Source organism: Patagioenas fasciata, chromosome Z, assembly GCF_037038585.1.
Source record: "Patagioenas fasciata isolate bPatFas1 chromosome Z, bPatFas1.hap1, whole genome shotgun sequence".
In the NCBI taxonomy this organism is placed as follows: Eukaryota; Metazoa; Chordata; class Aves; order Columbiformes; family Columbidae; genus Patagioenas; species Patagioenas fasciata.
The window spans coordinates 2,422,060-2,445,257 of record NC_092560.1 but is presented as its reverse complement, the minus strand read 5'-3'; the positions used below and the strand labels follow the sequence as shown (position 1 = coordinate 2,445,257).

The 23,198-nt window shown below is 39.1% G+C and overlaps 1 long non-coding RNA gene across 1 annotated transcript; it reads right to left on the bottom strand.

The window, feature by feature from the left end:
- Nucleotides 1-19,306: 19,306 nt before the first annotated feature.
- LOC139826541 (uncharacterized) lies at nucleotides 19,307-22,704 on the bottom strand. Its single transcript, XR_011736680.1, has 3 exons — nucleotides 22,633-22,704; nucleotides 21,063-21,268; nucleotides 19,307-19,363 (listed from the first exon to the last, which is right to left on the bottom strand). It is a non-coding gene; the product is annotated as an uncharacterized lncRNA (long non-coding RNA).
- Nucleotides 22,705-23,198: the final 494 nt, after the last annotated feature.

Below are 23,198 nucleotides of genomic sequence, written 5' to 3'. Positions count from 1 at the left end.
AAAAAAAAAAAAATTAGTTGTATTTTTTTCTACAGTATGCCCAATTAGTTCTCTTCTTTCTCCCCGCCGCCCCATGGCTTTATGTACATGAACCGAGGCCCTGTTTTCTAATCACAGACTTTACCAAGTGTATACCTTTTCAGATTTGATGCTGTCTTTGATTCTTTGCTATAATGCAGTTGCTGGTTCTAAACAAGCATTTCTCACTATTCATATGCATCATAGCCAAGCATTAGATCTTTCAAAGCATATTCATCCTTTTAATGCTTAGTCTGTTGTATTGTGTGTGGTCAAACAGATAATGAGTTATTCAAAGAGAGAGCAAAGATAAAGTAAGTGAATCTTTCAAACAAACACATACTTTGGCTTGTACAATATGCATATTTTGGAGGATATCCATTTTTTAATAACAGACTTATTGTCTGAAGGTACTGAGAATAATATCTTCTTATTCATATCCTTCTGAAGGGGTGAAAACAAACATTCTTCATATGAACTTCTCTTGGGAAAATACTAAGAGTGAGGAAAACTTTGATTCCCTGAGTGGGAGGTTCCAGATATAGGAGTGTTTCGGAATTTGTATGAATCAGACTCCCAGTATAAATTAAAGGATTTTTAAATTCAAACAGTCTAGAGAACACTTTTGAAATGGGCAATAAGTTCTTCCAGAAAAAAAATTAAAAATGTCAGTGCTGATTGACAATGAACTATAGAATACTTTCACACTTTCACAGCAAATTGAAGAGAGCCAGTATTTTAAGGGACAGTGTGTATTTCACTTTAAACAGGGGATAAAATAAATCTTTGAAATGTTTTTGTAATGTAGGTTTTGCTAAACATCTACCCTTTAGAGGCTTTGTTAAAGGGAGCTTGTTTACGAAGTCTGAAGCTGATGAGAAGCAGAAGAAAATTAAGAAATGTTATCTAGGTGAGTCAGTATGAACCGTCAGCTGGTCTCCTTCAGACATTTACAGAGGGCTCAGACAAATGGACAGAATGTTTAAAACTGGGCTGCACTTAATGAAAGTGCCTTGTTATAAGTATTAAACACCCAAAGACAACACAAAGCTCTTCAGACAAGTACTGAAGTCTGAATAGCAGCTCTGCTTTGAAAAGCCAGGATTGTAAACCAGCAGGGAACCAGAACAGCATTTCATATGGCTTACTCAGTGCCCCAGCCAGGGCAGTTTTTTATGTGTGTGCATTGATGTTAAATTGAAAGGAAAGGAATGTATAGGTAAATATCTATTTAACTTTGTCATTACCATTGTTTTGAATTTAGTTTCTGTCCTCGATGGTTTATTTTCCACATTCAGCCCAATAAATGTAAATATCTTAGTAAATGTTCATATTTATATGATTACATATAAGAACACAAAAGTAAGCCTGCATGTATGCATGTTTGTGCATGATTGTAGGAAGGGGACGAGGCTGATACACCATAATTTATCCAGGACTGAACACACTGCAAAGTTGTATATTGTTATGGTGGTTGGTGCAGAAGCACCAAGTAAGACACATGGATTTTTCTTTGTGAGTTCAAAAAAAGCCTATCCATCTTTACTTAACCTTTGACACAGAATGTAAAATATAGGTTATGAAAGACCGTTTAAAATGATAAATAGGTAACAGAATATTTGGCCACTTCCTGAGAAATACTACATGTTATCTAAAGAGAATTCAAGTCATTCATTTCTAATAGGGGTGAAGAAGGACAACACTGTTGTGCCACTATCATGTGAAAACAAAATGGTTCAGGTTTCACAATGTCCGTTCTGGAACATGGGATTTTGCATGTGATATTCCAAACAGTCCAAGCAATCAATTTATTCCCTGCCTTTCTTTTGTGTTGTCCTTAAAAAGCAAGTTTTCTGCACACTCTTGAGTAGGTAAGTCCTTAAAAGTTAATTGTTCTATGTGCTTTTGCAGGTTCTTTATTCCAGCAGAGAACTCCACAGGTTTTTGGAATAGACGGCAGCCAAGATGCATAAACTTTATTGTTGTTATTGCCCATTTGATGTGCCCGTGTCCCTAACGGCTTCCTACTGGCTATTCAAATGGAAAACACAAAACTAGAAAATTATACTGAAATATGAAGTAAGACTCCCAAGGGGAAAACTCGCTCTTATTTATTTTTCTCACCCAAAACATAAACCACTTGTGAATGGAGCATGTCCCAGTGTCTAAAGGTTAATCGCAGAGAAGCACATCTGACTGCCAACTTGTCCTCTCTGCATTGCCCACTGGTTGCCAGATGCATAATCATTGTACCAGGGGAAACAAGTTTTATTGTCAGACTTGTTTTTATCTTTATTCCTCGTTTCAGGAACAAAATAGTGACCAACACAGCATTGAAAAATTATTTCTTAAAATGGACTTGATGGGAAGCAAATCTGCAGGGATGGGTCATGCAAGGGGTTGATTACAAGGTACAGGTCTTTCACAGATAGCCTGATGCTTCTAATCTAGTCTGAAGTTGTCTGTTATTACCACCTAATAGCTGTTTAGTAACCACAGAAAATGAACTTGATGGTCTTAGTCTGTCCCAGTGGATGATAAATGGACAAGCAATACTTGCTAGTAATTAAATTATAAGTTGATTTCAAGGGCACAGATTCTATTTGCAAATAAAAATAAAAGAACTTTGCTTTCCAGAGAAGTTTTCCTAGAAACCTTCAACAACATTAGCTTTGGGTCAGAACTGGAAAAACCTTCAATAGTAAATGGCAAAAATGTTTACTTCTGGTTGATCTTCTTACTCCAATTACCTCCATTCTGTGGATTTACTGCCTAGGATTGCTGCCAGTGTGATCCTCTCATTTAATTGCAGAAACCACTTTCACCATTATTCACTTAAGTACAAACACACCTCCCAGGAAAACGTTGGCTTAGTGTTCCCCGTTAAAATTTACCCATAAAAGAATGTCATCATTGATTAAAACTAGAACTGAATTTAGTCCCCAAACTTAGATAAACATAACCATTGTTTTCAATGATGTCATAATCCAAAAATAGAAACTCTCTAAAGAAAAAGGACATTCAAAACTAATTAATTACAGCATGGGACCTCAAATGAACTTGTTTCACTTGAGAAGGAGAGTTGACACCTTTTAACTGTATATCATAATGGGAGCAACATGCTTTGTCCAGACAGGTCACACCAGGGCTCACTTGCCCATGGTGGGTTCTCTGACAGCACTTTTTTAACCTATCTGCCCTCTAGGTATCCCTGAAGGGTGGCTCTTTATTTTATCCTTTAAAAGAAGGACAAGAGAACTCAGGTTTTTCCATTCCTCCTTTAGGCAGCAAAGGAGAAGTTGACAATCTGGTCTATTTCTACTGTTTTTGAGAAGGAGGGTCAGACATTTGTCCTTCAGAGACTTCCCTCTATATGGAAGAAGAAAAAAGAAAATCTCCCATTTTCTTTCCTTTTTTTTTTTAATTCTACCATTGGGATTCATTTTATGGATAATCTGTTTTCCTATAGGGATACCAGCCTATCTACTTCTGTTCTGCACAGTCCATTTGAAGGTGTATTTTCAGACCAGTCCAACTTACTCAGAAGTAGCAAAACAGAGAGGAATGCTTTATGTGCTTTATTAACAAATTTTAATTATTAACCCTACCACTCTTAGCTGGCGATCTCCCATTTTAACAAAATAGAATAGAAGATTTCCTACCTGGTAGAAGACTGCATCTAACAGCTCTGTTGCACATATTTCACTGATTTAAGAAAAAAAAAAAAAAAAGGAAAAACAAACACAAAACTTCTTGCCTCTTGACATGTTTCTTGTTACATCTAAGTAACAGAGGTAATTGTGGATCTTCCTGTCAAACTGGAATGTAAGCATAAGACTCCATCGGTTTAATAGAGCAATGTTATCATTACTTTCAGCCAGGATACTGGATGCTGTAAAAGATATTCAGCACACGTTTATTTTTTGCTGGAAACAAAGACTGAAGGAAGAATTTAGGTGTGGTGCTCTCACTGCAAAACCAGCCTTCTCTTTTGATGATTCCTTCAAACAATGTTTGTACATCTTTTACAATCAGAAATTAATTTTGTGGAAGTGTATTCAAAACTTGTGTGTCCCTTTATCTACTTCTTCTCATTAGATAACTAAACTAGCAATCATTTGCCATAGTGACTTTATCACCTGCTTGTCCCCACTTAGGCCATTAAAATACAAAAGCTTCCAAATTGTCATTTGGCACCGAACAACCGAACTGTAGCCATATTAACAAGCTTTATTTTTTCAGATGTGGTCTCTAGTGCTAAGTATTCCCCAGTTCCATCTCTGTTTATCTGTGCTCTTTTCTGGAACCTGTTCATGAGTTGGTAACTCAGAGAACTTACACTTCTATAAGGGCCACATTCCCCTGCTGGGCTGGTTGATAAAAAAGAGAATTCTGCACATCTTGAGACTTCTCGCATTCTCTAGCCCAAAAGGAAATCTACATCACAGTTCTGTGTCTGGAAACAGCTTTCTCCCTTTGAAATCCAAAGTTTCAAGGGTCTTTTGTTGCTTTGACCTTTGGTTTTCCTTTGGTCACTATAGTTTGGTACAAGCACAGGAGTGACCTACCAAATGCGCCAAGCCACTCAGGGAACGTGTTGGCATGTGCTTTAGGAAGTAAGGGGTGATATATAATACAATTATTAATAGCACTTGTTCCACAAAGGTATTTGGGAGCCCTGCTCCCACTGATTACCTTTGTGCATTGGAGTGTCTGCCTCTGTCTCTTGGGAAGCTGAGTATTTATAGATGGGACAGACCAGGCTCGTCTTAGAGATGTAAGGCTATGTACACAAGCTCCGTATATCCCGGAAACAGATGTTTCAAAGATTGACTGGGTATTTCTTCCACTCTCCAGAGATTAAGTATAACTTGTAAAATACTCTGCTCAGCAGAAGTAAGTTAAAGCTTCTTGTAGCCTGGGAAGCTCTAATCTTGCTCTGAAGGTTATTAAACAGTAAGTCTTGAAGAAACGGAGGGAACTGTTTTGGCACGGGTGATGAATGTGCCTACAGCAATTAGGAAGCTCTGCCAAAACAGGAAATACATCTTGATTACCAACCGTATTCCCGGGGAAAAGGCAAAGGAAAGAAGCCTACTTACATCTAGACGTTTTTCTCAGACTTTCTCCATGGACAGGATCTCAGGAGAACTATCTGTTTTATAATTCTTAGAATAATATATTCTCAAGTTTCTCCCGTATATCTTGTATCAGCTTGCAGAGAGACAGGATGCATTCCCATTCCAGTGGTGAAACAGCCAGCTCCTGGAGCTGCTAAAATCCTTCCAACGCACCATAAAGTGCAGAAACAAGTCACAAAGTATGAGGCAACTGTCCCCTTTGGCTCTGCAAACTGGGATCTCACTCTCTTTTTTTTCCCTCACATCTCCCATCACTCCTGGGAAAATAAATACATAAATAAAGAAATAAATCCTGTAGGTTAAGATGCATCTGCAGAAATCTCTTATGACCGTATGTTTGTCATCAGAGTACCTGTGCAAAAGGAGCAAAATTTAAAGAATATTCACTGATAGAATATACAATGCCATAGCTGTAGTTACAAGGGCCTTGTTTTGAAATCAAGCAGAACCAGTTGAATATTTTCAGAGTTTGGGTCTCCAATGAATTGTCTCTGCAAAATGAATAAACAATGACAAATACACCCTACCACTAAGGTCTCTGGTCACCTCCTTTCTTGGGGTTAAAGAAAAAGTTCAGTAGTCTGGCAAGACTATCAGCACTAACTACCTAGCAGTCAAAGCCTGGTTCATTTGAGTCTATAGGCTGCAGGTCCATGTCACTTTAGAGACTGATGGCCATATTTCCAACCTCTTTGAAACTCTCCAGAGATCTAGAAAGTTTCTTGAAGCTGGAGACAGCAACAGAGAATGGGTGTACGTATTCTATGCGAGGTGATACACATCATTAACGGCTCTGCAAAGTACAGTCTAACACAGCGTAACAGGCCTGTGTATTGTGTCTCTGCTACCTTAGACATGCAAGCCCCTACAAGAAACCACCAAAGCCCTGTGCCCCCAAGGGTTTTTAAGAACATTGATTCCAGCAGTTGAACAAAGTCTCTGTTGAGGAGGGGTGGACTCCAGGCTCTTTGCTCTGCGGGAAACACCAGCAACGACAGCAGACTGAAGTCCATTGACCAGAAAAATTTTGGAAGAACGAACACCTTTAAACACCTAAGGAGAAATTTACATTATCCCATTTTAGCCCTGAATACAGGAGGAAATTCAGTCTAAAACTTCCTTCTCTCTACGTGTAAGTTTAATTTGTTCTTCGATCAAAGGGGAGAGAGAGACCCTCTTGCAAATCATCGAATTATAGAATCATAGAATTATTTCAGTTGGAAGAACCCCTCAGAATCATCAAGCCCAACCATAACTCAACTCTGGCACTAACATATGTTCCTAAGAACCTCGTCTTAACAGCTTTTAAACACCTCCAGGAATGGTGACTCCACCACTTCCCTGGGCAACCTGTTCCAATGCCCCACAGCCCTTTCCAGGAAGAGTTTTTTCCTAATATCCAATCTAAGCCTCCCCTGGCACAACTTGAGGCCATTTCCTCTTGTAAAAGTAGTTAGCTTAGCTACTGAGAAAGCCTATCTAATGACTGGAGAAGTAGTCAGTGGATTCTGGACAGTTAATTTAGTTGATCAAGTTGTACGCTTAAATTGGAAGGAATAGTAATGCATCAAAATACTAAATTATTTGGCATGCCAAGAATAGAGCAAAAAAGGCAGAGCTTCTTTTGCCTTCGTAGGGCTTGTAGTAGGGTTATTAATTTTATTTCTTTCCATGTGGTTATTCACAAAGGATTGAAGCCAGATCACACTGCAGCAACAGCTCTTACCTTACATAGTATCATACTGTTACTAAAGGTCAGGAAAAACAGGTTGACTTTTAATGGGAAGTTTCCCATGTTTTGATTGGAAGTCTTGGTCCATTTTCTTCTTTATTCTCCAGAGACTTCTTACATGATATCTGGAGAGCGCATCTTATGACTAATAGTCTTCCTGGGCTGTCAGAACGTGTTCATGATGAATTCCTGTAACATTGCAAGGCTGCTTTAGAAAAGCCGTTTCTCCTTGCCTTCCATGCAATAAAGCCTTCAAAAAGTCTTTGCAAGCCATGGCACCTATCCAGCAACATTAGGCACATCTTTTATAAAATACTAAAATTAAAAAAAATAAAATTTCTGTTGTAATGGGTTGTTGTTGTTCGGGTGGATTTTAAAACATGGTATTCTTCCTAGCAAGGTAATATTTGTACATTTATACACTTAGCACTTGTTCATACACTGGTCTGCAAATGTTGATATCAGCACAGACACTGAAGCAAGCGGCAGAATTCAGTGTCAAGCGGAGCAAAGGAGCAAGCGTTTTGCACAATTCTTGTTTGCTACTCTGAAACCACAATATTTTTTCCAGAGAGCAGAAAGATTACAGAAACAGACAAATAGCTTCCTCCTGTTTTCCTTGTTGCATTTCAAATACACTCCCTCCTTCCTTTCTTCATTTCTCTCCAAAGATTCATAATGTGCAGCAACACCTGCTGGGGCGGTAACAGCAGCTTGAGCTCTCCCATAATGGTGCTCTGCTAACGTGCGGAGCGATGCAGGTCAGCATCTTGGTCCGTCTCTTTTTGGCTGCGTCCTCCCTCCCAGGGATAACCACACTCCAGAGCAGCCCTCATGCCTAGTGGGGCAAGACCTAGACACTTGGTCCTATTTGCAGTTGTTATGGGCCCTGACAGAGCCACGGAGCTGAGAATAAAATCAATGTCTCTCTAGTACAGATGGTCAACAGGCTTAAGTGAGCTAATGCCTTGAGCACAGGCCAGATCTATTTTAATTACTAAAAACCCTGTCATGCCAGGGTCTCTCTGTCATGAGCTGTCGCTCTGCTCAGGTAGTTCTTTTTAGTACATAAACCATGCAGTTAAATATCTGCCAACTTAAAATGCATTATTTAAATAACCTTAAAATCTTCTCTGCTTTAGCTTTTTCAGCCTTCCTCAGGAAAACCTGTGCATCATTTGTATGGATTTATGGAGATGTAAAAGCATAAAGCAATGTTTCAGCACTAACAAATGTGGGTAGATGTGACTTAAAAACAAGCTGATCACGCATTGGAACAACAAAGACTGGAGGATTAAGGCAGTCAGAGAAGATGAAAGTGTAGGCAAATCTGCAGGAAAAAAAAAAATAAGCTTACAAGGAGATCCTAAACAAGTTGAACACGCAGGAAATGTTTAAATATTGGCCTTCACGGGTGTGGGTTCTTTTTAAAACAACCAACAAGTAGATGACAGTGTTTTGAACGTATAAGTTGTCCCAGCTTTCGGTATGCCAGGCCTGATTTCTTTAAAGGAATATAGTTTTCTGACCCCTGTTGTCTTAAGGCATCATTTAACACCAACGTGCCTAGAGAAGTTTTTAATGAGTTCAGTTGGGAAGATTTCACAGAGCAGTGTACTCGTAAGGGAAAAACCCGTGTAGAACCACAGCTTCCTCGGCTGTTTGCAGCCCCTCACAAAGTGCTCCTGCGATATTTCCTCGTTAAGTGCGCACACTTTTTATATATATATATATATATTTTTTTTTTTTAATGTTTTTCCTATTTGAACAATGCCAAAAAGTGATAACTCAGGCTCTGAGAATTGTGCTGACAGTCAGCTGTCACTCATTGTCCTTTATTCTGACAACCTCAGGCATTCAGCCATGGATTCATGAGTTTTCCCCTTTCTCTTCATTTTTAAAGGAGGTGGGGGATGGGTGAGTATATCAGAGGATTCAGCCCTGAATAGACTTTTGTTTTGCTCTTTCTTTTGCCTCCTGACTGTGTCAAATGCAGTGTGTCTCTCATGCAGTTTCACTCTTTAGAGAGCCTTGACTGGGCTGGCTAGTTAGTATTCAGAAACAAGCCAAAGAGGATAAAATTCTTCCCTCTGGCTTGCTGAGACTGCAAATAAGCAATTAGACTAAAAGCTCAGTATTGGGGAAAAAGAAAAAAAAATAAAAAGAAGACTTTTTCAGTCTTTGTTGCTGACTGGAACCTGCCAATATACTTTATAACTTCGAGAACTGCATAAGAGTGAAAAATTCTAGACACTGCTGGCGATATGTGATGGTTAATACACTTGTACTGTATTTTTCTAATGACAGCTCCACGGTGTACCCTACTCTGTGAACTGTAGAATTTGCCATTTAATGTTGTTTACTTACTGTAATGAGAAAGAAGTGGAAAAGGTTAGCAGTGGATATGGGAAATTCATATTTTCCTCATTAGTAATTGAGATGTTTCAAAGGCAGATGGACGTGGTAAAATACAGACTCTCATCGCCATTTCAGTCTGTGCTCCATGGAGTTTCCTTCACTGCTGAACTCTTTTCCATGAGATTCATGTCCAGAGCTCTTGTCAACGCCAACATGTCTCTCCCGCTTTTTTGCCTGTCTAGTGTCACTTCTGAGGTTCATCCTCCACTCTTCTACATACAAAGTGTCCTCACCAATCTGATAGCAAAAAAGTATCCTCCTCCAAAATCCTTTTTGAGCTCCACATTTTCTATAATACTTCTGAAAACTGGTGGTTTAGGGAGAAACTGTCTGAGTATTTGAGGGTTGTAAGTAATTATTCCATACATTTAATAATGTAATGTTAAAAATTATTACGTAGCTGATATTCTGGACAAGAAGGTGTATCCAAATATTTCACCTCATCTCCATGTATTGATAATGTGTATATGTGCATGCACATATATATATATCTGTGTATATATGTATATATATACATGAACAACCAGAAATCTACCCTATTTCTAGCTTAAGTTCGGTGCCCCGTCTTTCACATCCTTGGTTAGAGAAAAAGAAACAAAAACAAATAAACAAACAAACAAGAAAAATCCCACAAACAATAATTCTCCATTAAGAAAAGCATCCAAAAAGACGCCAAAAGTGCAGCCCGCATCCCAGCCATGCAAATATGGATTAATTTCTCCTGCCTCTTCCCTCCTTCAAGCTGCACTCTTTCCTCCAGCTTCTGTCCTTGTTTCAGTCTTCTTTTTGAATTATTAAAAAGTTTTAGCTGACTTTCAAGGGTCAATATTTCTTCAGCACAGTGGGCCCTGGGGACGTGACTTTTACTTCCCTCTTGCCATGGTCTGTTAGGAATCATTGCCCTTCGTGACTTCTGGAGTTCAAACCAGTCCCCTTGCTTCTTGTTTTTCCAGGTCCCTTTCCAGCAGCATACATGTTTAGCTCTCCACTGTGTGTTTTCACCCTTTGTATGGCCTGTAGTAAGCTGCTGAGAAGAAGAAATGGAGCGTTCTTCATGGTCTGTCACTCTGGTCTTGGTGTCCTTTCTTGATGATGGTTCCTATGGTCAAGGTGCTTGGTGGCTGGTCCCACACGACATCAGGACACCCCTGGGGCTAGGCTGTACCCACAGACATGTTGCCCCCTGGAACTCAAAAAACAGGGAGGCAATTGTGGATAATCATCTAGCTCAGTATGCTGGGGCTCATTCTTGACACCATACCAGTAGGACTATAACATATTGGGACATGGTGTCAGCACAGCTCACGCCTGTACTGCAAGCAGAAGTATTCAGACAGTGAAGCTTGAAGGTGAACATCTACAAGACCCTCACCACCAGCAGTATTCAGAGATGGGTTCTGTGTCAAGAAAACCATTCCTGGGTGGGGGACGCGCTGGTGCACCCAAGGATGCAGGCACCTGTCCCGTTTGCTGCACTGTTCCACCCTTCTCATCTTGTCACATCGCATGACTGATGCCGGGCAAAGAAGGCCAATGTCTTCTCTGAAAAGGTCTTCAGACAGTCTGTGTGGTCACCCCGAACTGCACTGTTTCTGAATTATTAAATGACATAGCAGACAGCGCAGTTGTTCCCGTGCACTAACACCTAAGCCATACTCAGATACTTAAACCTCTGGAGATCGATAATGCATGATGTAACTCCTGATTTAAAGCCTGGTTGACGTGGTAGAGCCCGATTTAAACAGACAGATGGACCTGAAAGTCGACGAGAGCATGAATTGGCCTTTAGGCATGACCATTTCTGCGAAAGCCTGGCATGCTCACAATGCCCACTTTTCCTAACAGAAGACGAGGTTGGTAGGTAAAAGGAATGTGATGCAGTACACTAACCAGTAAGGCTGGAAAAACTGAGCGATTTCTGGGGCTCTCCAGCGCTTATTTAGATCTGCAGAGGTTGTAGCTCTCAAAATCTGACAGTGATTGCTCAGAGACCTGATAGATATGCATCAATTAGACTACTTTTGAACGAAAAGAGCTTTAATATCTGTGGTGTAGAGATGACATCAGGGAGGCTGAGAAGAAAGTCCTCTGTTGGACAAGAGAAACAGAAATCCTTAAATGCTTGGAGGGACACTGCAACATCCACTGAGTGTTGAATTAATGTTTTCTTGGTCTTCAATAGAGCTGCAAATTTTAATTCCTTGGCTTATCTTTATAAATCACAAAGTCGAAGGTAGAAAAGTATGCATTACTATAGACCAGGTGATTTCCTGCAGGTTTGCTACAAAACGGTTACTAGTTTGTGTGACAAAAGGCATTGCCATCACCTATGAGTCTGTCCTGTGCATGTTCCTAGATCCTCACAACCACAGCAAAGCACTACAGCAGTTTACCTAAAGATGTATAAATCCCTTTTTTCTAGTAAAAACCCTGATTGTCACTTTCCTCAACCATGTTCCAGACTACTGGAACAGAACAACTGTTACTGAAGATCTCGGAATCATAAATAAATAGGATTGGGAGAACAAAGAAACAGAACATGCCTGAACCTCTCTTGCTATTGATGCCGTATGGGAGCTGGAATCGGCTTAAGTTAGCAGAAAACTTACTAATCATCATTGTTGTACTGAACACAATTTTTCTGCAGACCATAAGTTGATAAACACCACCAAAATGTTGAAATGAAAAACTCCTTTGCTGTGATAGTTACTTATGACTCTACATTATATATTTCACTTTTATGTATGCAGTATTACTTCTATAAAGAATCACTGCAACTTTGGTGGCAGCTGAGGTGCTCTGAACTGTCTCCTAGGAGCAAGAAGACATTGCACTATAACAACTTTCAGAAAAATCGCATTGCAAATCAGAATTTAAGATTGTCAGAAATGGTTGATCCAGGCAAGTCATCTTTCAAGACTATTTTAAGCCAGACAGGACTTTTTTTTTTTTTTTAAAAAAAAAAAAACAACTCTTGAAGCACAGACATATGTTACTCTATTCAGGTGAATACATTTAGGGTTTCTCTCTCTAGTTCTAATAAAAATCCACATGTCTTAGGAATCTATCAATAAAATGAAAGCATACGTTTTCAATAAGATGTAGTGTTTAAATGTTGTTGTTACTTTATGTTTGATTGCTTACTGTCATATGAAATTAAATACATGCATCTGCATTTATATCTTTCTTTTTGTCCCTCCTGTATACATCCAAGCATCTACGATTATTCATCTGTTTACAAAATAGAGATATCATTTACAAAATGTATAAAAACATATTCATATTCGTATTGTTTTAATTTGTATAAGAATATCTGATTAGAGAAATTTTTCCAGTATCTTGCCTGGTTTTACAGAGTGATTGGCACAGATAAGGTTCTTCACATATGTGAAAACCAATTGACTTCAATGATGTTTTGCAGAGGCCCAGCAGATTTATTTATGCAGTAAGATCCAGGCTTTAATGATCAATTAAAATAAACAATGTAGGCACATGAACTTATGAAAATTAAAACAGAAAGCAGCAGTTGCTGTTCCAATAATTTTATATTGAGTTTAACTACTGTATCTTAAAACACACTTAAAAAATAGAAACAATGGGATGTTTTGCAGACACAGAAATACATAAAAACGAATAGAAGGGAGGTCCTGGCACTGTAGTTTCTGCAATTTGTGACCTCTCATACTTAATCTCTATTCTTTAAAAAAAATAAGAAATCATAATAAATCAAGCCTCATAAATCAAAAGGGTAAAATATATTATTTATTTGTCAGGATGAAATCCAAAGCATATATAGGCACCGAAGGTCTGTACTAGTCATAGCAGCTGTTTAAACAGGGTACATGGGTGTCATTTCTATGGGTGCAAACCTTCAGAAGCAATGTCTACAAGGAAAATAGATGCATCCTTATCTGTAGTTCGCTTTACAAACCAACTTTATTAGTTCGATTTTATCAGAGGATTTGCAGAATCTTCATACTGTACTAAAAGCCGTGAATATGGATTGGATTTCTCTTTTTATCTGATTAGATGTTGTCCATGTAACTTTTGCATTACATAAATATTTTCTGACATATTGATGTTATTCCTTTAAACAGAATCTACAGTTTTCTTGATCCTGAATGGTAGTGCAAAATCCATGCAATCAAACTGTGAAAGTAAATGTCTTTATGTCTTGTTTTTTCTGGTCTTCATGAGGACATTCTACAGTAGGCAGTGAGGTATTTCAGCCATTCCAAAGCCATGTAAACTATCCTAAAAATGCACTGGAAAGAAGAAGAAGAGGCTGTAATTCACTATTTTTCGCAATGAACTGGCATGGAAGACTACATTTTAAAGGATCCAGTGACTTCATTTTCTTTGCTCACTGAATATCAATGGTTCCGTACCAGAGACGTTTTGCGTAGTTAATGTAGAACGGATTATTTGGCAGTGTGTTGATTTTTGGTCAAATAGAAAACTGGTGTTGGGGAAATCTTTTTTCTTAGTCTGTCTTTTTTCTGATAGTAAACTGCTCCGTGTGTTTTCATTTTAAATCTTTTGTGTTTTACAAACGACTCTTAAAGCCTCACTACAGTTTACTGTTGTTGCAATTCCTCAAGAGCACTAAAGTAATTAGGAAAAATATCTTACTCCCAAGACACTTTAATGCTCACAAAGTCATAATGTGTCACCTCTCCTTGCGTGGATTAGTATGTAAAGCCCCAGTTCAGCAAGGTACATGCAAGTACATGATGCTAAGCCCAAGTAGTCATCCCGTTGACTTTGATGGGTTAAAGTTATGTGCTTAAAGCTGAGCCTGTGCTTAAGTGCCTTGCGGATATAAAATGCTACTTCAGGTAAAGGAAAGCGGCATCACTTGGTCCATTGATTCAGAGAAGAAACTGCACGATTTCAAATATTGATCTTATCTTATTTCAAAATCAGGTTCTAGAGCTCCAAATGGAACTAAACGGAGGGATGGGTGGGAGTTGTGTGAGGGATGCTGCTCCTGCTGTCGATTTCTACTGCCTTGGTATAAGACCATGGCAAATATAATACCTTGCAGCTGCCAGATAATCTATCAACATGTAATTTTTTTTCTCTTCTTTTCAAGGCGCTGTTGCTTATCGTAGCAGGGTACAAGATTCTTTCTTTTTTGCATGGTGTATCCGTGACGTTTTTACCATTCAGAAGCAATGCTGACACACGCAGGAAATGACAGATAGCATTAGTGTAATAAAAGAGTTAAATCAAAACCAAAGCACAGATGTATTTCTAGTTGTTTTGAAAGCACTGACCTAAGCACCTCTGCAGGATTTTATTAGTAAAGTCTAAAAATATTTGGAGGTGAGCAGTGCTCTCTTGTAATAGCCTAAAAGAGCTGACTTGTCATCAAGTGTGTTTGAGATGCCTTTATCTGGAGCTGGTTTCATGCCTGTTTGTGAAAGAGGAATTTTCTTAGGCCTTTTGTCCATGGCTGCTGAGAGGTTATTGAATGTCAGGTGTCAGGGCTCAGACCAGCTGGCCATAGGTGCAAAACAGTGCATGGGGAAGGGGAGAAAAAAAGAAAGGAGGAAAGAAATAAAAGAAAGAGAAACAGCTAGGGAGTAAAAAGAGCAAAATCTGTACATGAAAAGGTTTTAAACAGCCCTTCTATCCTAAACCTGAAGGTCAGCATGTCACTGGACTAGGGCAGGGCTATGTGGTCACTGCCTGCAGGTCTTTCTGCATCAAATCAAAACGAAAAATGAAAAGAGCCGTTTGTAGAATCATATTCAGATTCAGGCATGAGTTTTGATCCTGGGTTTGGTTCTACCATGAATTTTATTCTGCTGATCAAGTGGCTTTCATGTCCCTCGTTCAGTTTTATGGATCAAAAGACCTTGCAATCGAGACTTCATGTCTGCAGCCTCTAATTCCTGTGGCTTGTCCATGTGCTCCCGTCACGAGGGGCAGAGCTGAGGAAGCAACATATGTACTGGCCAAAAGGACCGTAAATAAAGAGGGTTTTGCACTTTTTTTCCCTTGCTCCTCAGAACAGAATAGGAATTTTTCAGCGGTGCTGTTGCTGAGGAGAAGCTGGTATGTATGTTGCTCCTTTATTTTTCTTTACATCTACATGCTCTACCACCTCTCACCTCAGGGTGAAGTGGATGTTTTCCACATCAAGTGGCAAAAAAAACGCCAACTGAATATCTCCGTATCATACTCCATTACGGTCATTTTCAGACCACATGCAACTAGGCAGAGAACTGTTCCGTTAGACTCTGCAGTTACTGTTAATGAGGGCTGTTATGGGATAATTGAAAACATATGCTGTCCATGCACGGCCACCACAGCAGCAGAAAGGGAGATGTCCTTTTGCTGGTGATTAGGACTGATCCTCCCAGAACTGAGCAGAAATAGGGCTCAGAAAGGTCTTGATTTCTGTCCGTCTTAATTACTCCTGAAAGTCTGTGCTGTGATCCACTTCGAACATCATTATATGTTGTTTTCCTTTTTTCCTTCTTCAATATTTTTGGCTGTACCTAATTACTAATTGTCCTACAGTACATTGCCCTCTTCCACCAGCTACAGCCTGAATTCATTGATATCATCTCCTTAAAAGTTTGAAACCCCCCAGTGACAGGAATATTAATGTGCCAACACTGTCATATCTATTTCAGCTCATACATATGCAATGTCTTTGTTTTCAAAGATTTATGTCAGACTTTGCTGAAGTGAGGTATTCTACCATTTTAGATAATAACATGCCAAAGTGATGTTATCAGGCACATTCAGCACTCACTCAAGCAAACGGGAAGGAGCATCCATTCCTTCATAGCTTAAACATGGAGAAACTGTTATTTATCCTTATTTGATGAAGAAATCTTTCAGGGGGAAATGGTGTATTTTTAGAAGAAGATTATGGTCATCCTGTGGATTATCTTTTAATTAAGAATGGATGATTTGTGCCCACTCTGCTGTAGAAAACGTCTTGCTGCTAATGAAGTTTAAACAGACTTACTTTATTTAATTACAGCTAATCACTAGGGTAAAATGTGGAATTGTCTTTGATCCGCGTGTAGAGTGGTAATCCTTGTGGCAGATAGCATCTCTTATTCCCTCAAACTCTTTTCAGTTTCTCCAGGAGGTCCCAGCTTAACTAAGGGTTAATTGAGATAGCTGGACGGGTGTGATTGATGTATTTTTGCTCGGGGATTGCCATCCCTGCTTTTCCAAGGACTTTCTTTCTTTCCTTCTCTCTCTCGCTCTCCCTGTGCAGTCACCTTCAGGCCGTGTAATGTAGTAGGTGCCTCCTTGTTTGACATGAGGGACCTGAGGGGGCCAAGGTCCTGCTGGATCAGTGAGCGAAAGAACAGAAACTGCTGGAGGGAGAGCAGAGGTGAGCAGAGGGCAGCAGAGACCAGTGTAAAGCAGAAGAGGGCACTAGTAAACTGACCTATTTCAGCCACAGCCCTCACTCTCCGAGCAGAAGAAAACAATTGATTGAATATTGAAGGCAAACCTCATACCCTTTGGCAGAGGGAATAGCACCAAAGGCGTTTCGTTTTGCTTTATTGTGTTATATTCTTTTTATTGTTTCGTTTTGTTTAAATACCACATTTCAATATTGTAATTCAATATTTCATTTCAATACTACGCTTTATACTTCATTTATTCAGTTCACTGAAGGAGTGATCCTCACATCCGGGAATGCCACTAAAGCCTTTGACTTTCAGCTTTTTAAAATGCGGCAAGTACAGCCTGTGGAAGCGAAAAGTCAGCATAAAAACAAAAACACAAACACAGGATTTCAGATTTAATGTAGAGAGCTTGTGGTCTCACAATTTTGCCTTGTACTTTTCACCGTCCTGTAGCAATTTCCCTGTCTTCCCCAAACTCTGAAGTTTCTGAGCCTGGTAAAGACTGTGAAAAGAGCCATAGGGAGAAATCAGGCTCGATAGACAAAATCACAAGGACTGAAGTTTGTACAACTGGGTTCTTACTGTGTTTTGTCCTCCACAAGATATTCTGATTTGAAATTACCGGACTTAACTTTTATTTTCTAAACTCATCTTGTCACTTTGTCTTCCTATTATGTTTTCCTTCCTGATCTAGATTGTTAAAATACGCCTGCATTGTCTGAACATACTCTGCTTTCTCGTTACTTCTCTGTTGAAACAGAATAACATTGTTCATCTAATTCTTTGAACGCGGGATGTCTGGGATTTTCTTTTTGTTTGTTTGTTTGTTTTTTTCAAAGGGTAATTTGAAATGGAAACATTTATCTATCAGCCCGCTCAGAAATATTAACAGCTTTAATTAGCTCAGTGAAAAAGTTGTTTGCTTTTATTTACAGGAACTGTTAGTTTTCACTCTGGCAACAGAGGCAGAAGACATAGAATATCTCTTTTGTGTAAAATTTAAATAATTAAAATAGAATAGTTTGCAGTTAGTTTCCGCCATAATGCGTTAAACATCTGCAGTTTTGTCTCTCCATCGGGATGCCTAGCTGTGCTGAAGTCACATCCTGATAACATCTGCACGTTAGTGATAGTTTATGCCTCGTCTTTATGGTCTGCTGATGAGAGATTCTTCAGCAGCCCCTCAGTCATCAGAACCACTGTTGAAAATTTTGCTTGTGACATCCTGAAAGTGGCTCGATTTACATTTGCCAAATGTCATAATGCATGAAGATACTTTCAGTTAGACTGAGTTTAACATCCCGGCCCTTTTTCATTTTGCTGCTTTCAAGCTGATTTTTCTTTTTGTTTTTCCCACATTAAAACGGTTTTCACTCTTTCTGAGGACTGTGGATTCAAACTAATTTTTCAGTGGTGAGATTCGTTTTGTTCCAGGTTACTTCAACACCCACGATGAAGAAAAATAAAGTAAAATAAAATGAAAAAGTTTGCAAGGAGGAGCAGCACCTTCATTCCTGCTTGCATGGCAACAACAGCTGCATTCACATGAAAAGGCCAGCTTGTTAAACATCATGTAACACTGAATGTACTGAATATTTTAAAGGTCAGGTATTGACAGGCACTGAGCTGCTTATGTTTCCCTAATGACCCCAATTACATCCAAGCTGAGTAAGTAGTCAATAAACAATGGCATTAACATATGTAGAAAAAGTGTTTATTTTACATTTCCAAGACAATTGGCAATCTCCTGCTTGTCATCCAAATGCAAGAGCTGGATCCTTGATGAATGAGGAGAACAAGGGAAAGGTTGTGGGTCTTGTGCCTGCCTGAGAAATTTCAGGTAGTCTGTCTCACACACAGGTGCAAAGTGGATTTCCCCTCGGTGGTTTTGCATAAGTAAAGAATCTTAAGGAGAAAAGAGAAATACATTTATCTATAATGCCCCTCATGCAATGTGCAGTCTGTCATATATGTAGCCGGGATGTATTCCAAGGATCTTTAAGGATTCAATTAAAGCCTTAAATTAAAGCAAAATACTGACCATTTGTATTGCTTACAAACTCTCAGTGCTGCTGAAACCGATCATCCTTCTCACTTGTAAGCACTTTTTCTCACTCTGTGAACAAACTTCCTAACTGTATTTGGAGAAGTATAGCAACTTCACCAATCCTTAGGTTGAAGCACGCATAGACCTGTCAAATAATAAATGAGGCACTGGGAGGTCTCATGCAACCTGATATAAAGGGAGAAAGCCATTTATAGGGAGAAATTGTAAAATATTAACAAAAAAAGAGATAAAAGGTTGCAGACTCTTTAAATTTCCTTCCCAAGCTGCAAGCCAAAGCTTTAGTGTAGGTGCATTAGCCTGCAGAAATTACTCCTCTCCCAGTTAGAAATGGAGGGACAGGCAGAGAGGGGCACCTAAACCAGAGGGATGCAAGCGAGGAGATGCCCCCTTCTCCCCTTCTCCACAAACCATCCATGTAAATGATATTTTCATAGTGATACATTGCTTCCAGAGGATGAGAAGAAGCTAACTCATCGACTATCGTTGCTTTGCAGCACAGTAGTTTTTACAGACTCCAGCTGACATCAGTCGGTCTGGGTGTTGCATAGATCAGAAGAAGATACAGCTTTTGCACCAGAAGGTTTCCTGTAAAAATAAACTGTGGCAGAATGTAAGTATTATCCCCATTTTACAGCTAGAGAAGTGAGCTCAGACAGACTAAATCTCTCATTCAACAAAGACTTAAGTCTGTGCTTAACTTTCATGGGACTACTCCAGGGTTTTAAATTAAACACCAATTTAAGTGCATTGCTGGATCACAACCAAAATCACAAAATAAGTCTATAGCAGATCCAGGACTTGAAATGTGAGTCTCTGAGTCCCAGTCCAATGCCTTAAATCACAGAAACATCCTTCTTCAATTTAGGTCTTAATCTGATGATTTTTCAATAAGAAAAAAAAAACTTTCAAAAGGTTTAGAAATTCACAGAGATCAATGACACATTTGAAGCTTTTCTGAACCTGTAAGAAGTGCATTGTTTTTCAAATTGAGGGGAAAGCAAGCTAGTGTTTTACAGTGCATCTCTCTTTCTATGCAGGGAAATTACTAATCCACTTTCATTGTCTGGAAAAGCTTGTCATAGGTCTGAATATTTTCTCATTTTGTTCAATTTTTTTTTTTTCCCAACAAGTGGATAAGCAGGATAACATGACTTAGTGGTGCTTTGTCAGCATCAATTTACTCAAAGGCAATCATAAAGTGTTTCAAGATAAGAAAGCAGTGTTCGCTGAGCAGAATAAAGACCAACACCCTCCCTTGTACCACCAACATGGCGTAGTATTCACTGGTGGGTGTTTTCTGACCAAGAGTTTCTCCAGTCTCTTAGAAACCTGGACACAGTGAACTGCTGGAGAAATTTGAGTTATCTCTCCCATACTTAAGAAGCACGTTGAAATTATCATGTTTTTTTTTTTTCACCTGGTTTCTGTGAAGTTATAAGCTTAGTTTGTATTTGTAGGGTTGGCTATGAGATCATTCTGCTCTGTTAAATAATGACTTTATTTCGCTTTTATGACATTTGCATGATCAGTGCATCCTCATACATTCAGATGCCTTAGTATAGCGACAGTCATAGGCAGGTTGACATTTCAGGTGAAAGTGGGGAGAACTGTGGGGCAGACACGAGTGGAAAGGTAATGGGGAAAGTCAAACAAGTAAATACGAAAGGACTTGGTTACCTCTGATTATCAGCCAGTCTTAAGTGAATGGCAAATTGATTCAAGAAAGAAAAGAGTGGGCACATTAGAGGGCTGAATGTTGAAGCAAGGTCAGAGTAGGAAATCCAGACTCTTGGGGTGTTTCTGCACAATATGCCATTTCAAGTGCTACTTCTGATAGCAAGCATGAAGCTCTGAAACAGCTAATGCCCAGTGAATCACTCACCTTTTATTTAGTTTTATTGTAAACTGAGTAATTGTCCCAGTTTGGGGATTGATGCCATGAAGAATAATGAAGCTGGTCATTTTGAAAGTTCACAATTTTCATTACCATAATTGCCTTTCAGTTTTGCTGCCAGTGATACATATCCCCACATTATTGTCTGAGTGTGCTCTTCCATTGTTGTTTCTAGTGTTCTGGGAACAGATGGCCTTTTGCAGCAGATACATTATGAACACCAGAAGAAGAAATGAGTCTCCTAAAGAACATTTAGTCTAATACTAAAATAATTACAGGAGCAATATAGAGAAGAAGTTTTAGATGGATATTATTCTATATGGACTTCAGGATATTATCCAAAAGGTAAAGCCTGGAAAGTGATCAAAAAAACAAAGGAGTGATATGATGCTTGACACCTTACCTTGAGCACAAGTGGCAGCATGGACCAGCAAACAAAATGAGAAGTGATTCTCAGTTTGGCGGACATTGGCAGGAGGGACATTGGCAGAAGCATGGCAGGAAGCGATCTTTGGTGGTATGGGAGTTGAGACGAGGGTAAGAAGTCCCACATTTGTGGAGAAGAACAGGGAAAACAACACATATAATCTCAAAAATTTGGCCATTTTTCTGAAGGGAAGAAAGTAACAAGGTGAGGGGTTTAACCTACGAATCTGAAATAATCTGTGGCTAATGAGCCAAAATCAAACATACATATTAAAGAGTAACGCTATTATGGTATAAGGACTAGTAAGGGATTTAACACGTATAGTGAAAAATAATAATAATAATAATGAAATCTCTTCAATATAGAGTCTAGGGCTGAGCAGTTGGTTGGTAAGAGAACTTCTAAAAGGTGTCACCAACAAAGGATTCAGGACAGATCAGTAACACCTATGTATAAAACATCATCTTTTTACCATTCTTTAATAATAGACAAAGATATGCTTGGTCATGTTAGTAAAGGCAGACTTCTGATAGACTTCAGTGATGATATCATAGGCACACCAAAGGCTCTAACAAAATGTCATGACAAATACAATACAAGCTACTATTCATGTCATATTTTCAACGTTCTGTAGTTCTTTGTTGTTACCCCTTTTCCTCTGCAAGCGTTTCTTGGCTTGGAGCTATGATAGAATTGGGTGTAACTGAGGACATTAGGTATAGAAACTGAGAAGTATAAATGAACTCCCAATAGACCCAGGGGTGGTGTTTCTGGAAAAGCTTGAGCCTCAGCAAACCCACTTCCACCAAATGCCGAGTCCAAACTTGCACTGTTCTTCTGAGGTTGGGGTTTTTTTCTACAATGTTCATGCTTCCTTTCTTTGCAACGGCCACTTTAATTTCTACCGTGACTTTGAGTGTCTCTAATACTTTTGGTTTTTTTCTGTGAAACTTTAGCCGCTCAGAATAATTTTGGAAAGAGGTGTCGTGCGGGACTCGGGGGCAACAACTCCGGTTCGTGTTTCCGAGCACGATGGTGGAGGGGGCCATGTGTGCAGCTGCAATTTGTGCAGGTCTATAAGTGGCGGCAAATTTAGCCATCACACTGCCCGTATGGCTGCCACGGGAGCACCAGGGTATGAAGGTCACGAGCAAAGTCACGCTCTGCCGTGCCTTTGTTTATAAAACTCCCTGGGCTTACAATACATGACCATGCAACCGCCGAGGTGCTGCAGCCCGGGGTGTCAGGGAAATACCAGTTTCATTAAGACTCTTGAACCCTATCATGTTACACTTCAGAAATAGTGACCAGTTTATTTAAAACAAAGAAGCTTTGACCTTTCTCCCCTTTCGAAACCAAAAACATATGAAGCTAAAGTGACTCATTTCCGGCTTTAAACAAGCTCTAAGAAACATTTTTTTCCCAAGTACAGTTTGTGCACTTTCTCTTCTTCCCCTCTTCGCCGTCTCTCCCCCATTCCCTGTCTTTTGCATAAATATCTCATTCCCTTCTTGTCAAGGTCAATGTATTTATTACTTATACTCACTGTGTAGTTCTTTTTTACTTCTGGCTTTCTTTCTTTTTTCCTTCCTTTCTTTCTTTTTATCTGTGTTGTTTATAACCATGACCCTTGATCCTCCAAGTCTTAAAACAGCTTGGCTTTCAGCAGCTAAATCTGACAAGGTCAGCATTTTTCTGTTTATTCTGAGAATACTATTTACCCTCTGGGGTTTTTAAAAGCAATCCTATAAAACATCACTTGGAAAAAGTTTGTAGCATGCAAAGACTTCCATAAACCTAGTGCCCAGTAAAGAGTAATTTTTTAATTCTGATTGCAGAACTCAGAAAAATTAAGGTTGATTTTCCACCTCCCAACAAAAATGCATTTTCCGATAATATTGTTAGGTTTCTCAGCCTAAATAAATAGCAACCTACTACTAGTTAGCATAGTGTTTATCAGCAGTGTCAGACATAATGAAATCAGACATTCTACATGATCAATTAGTTCCTAGAATAACCTTATTGTTGCATAGCTGTAACTGAGGTATACTATTTCTTTTTTCATTGGAAATAGATGCATGTTGTGTCAACTTCCTGTCAAAATAGCAAACA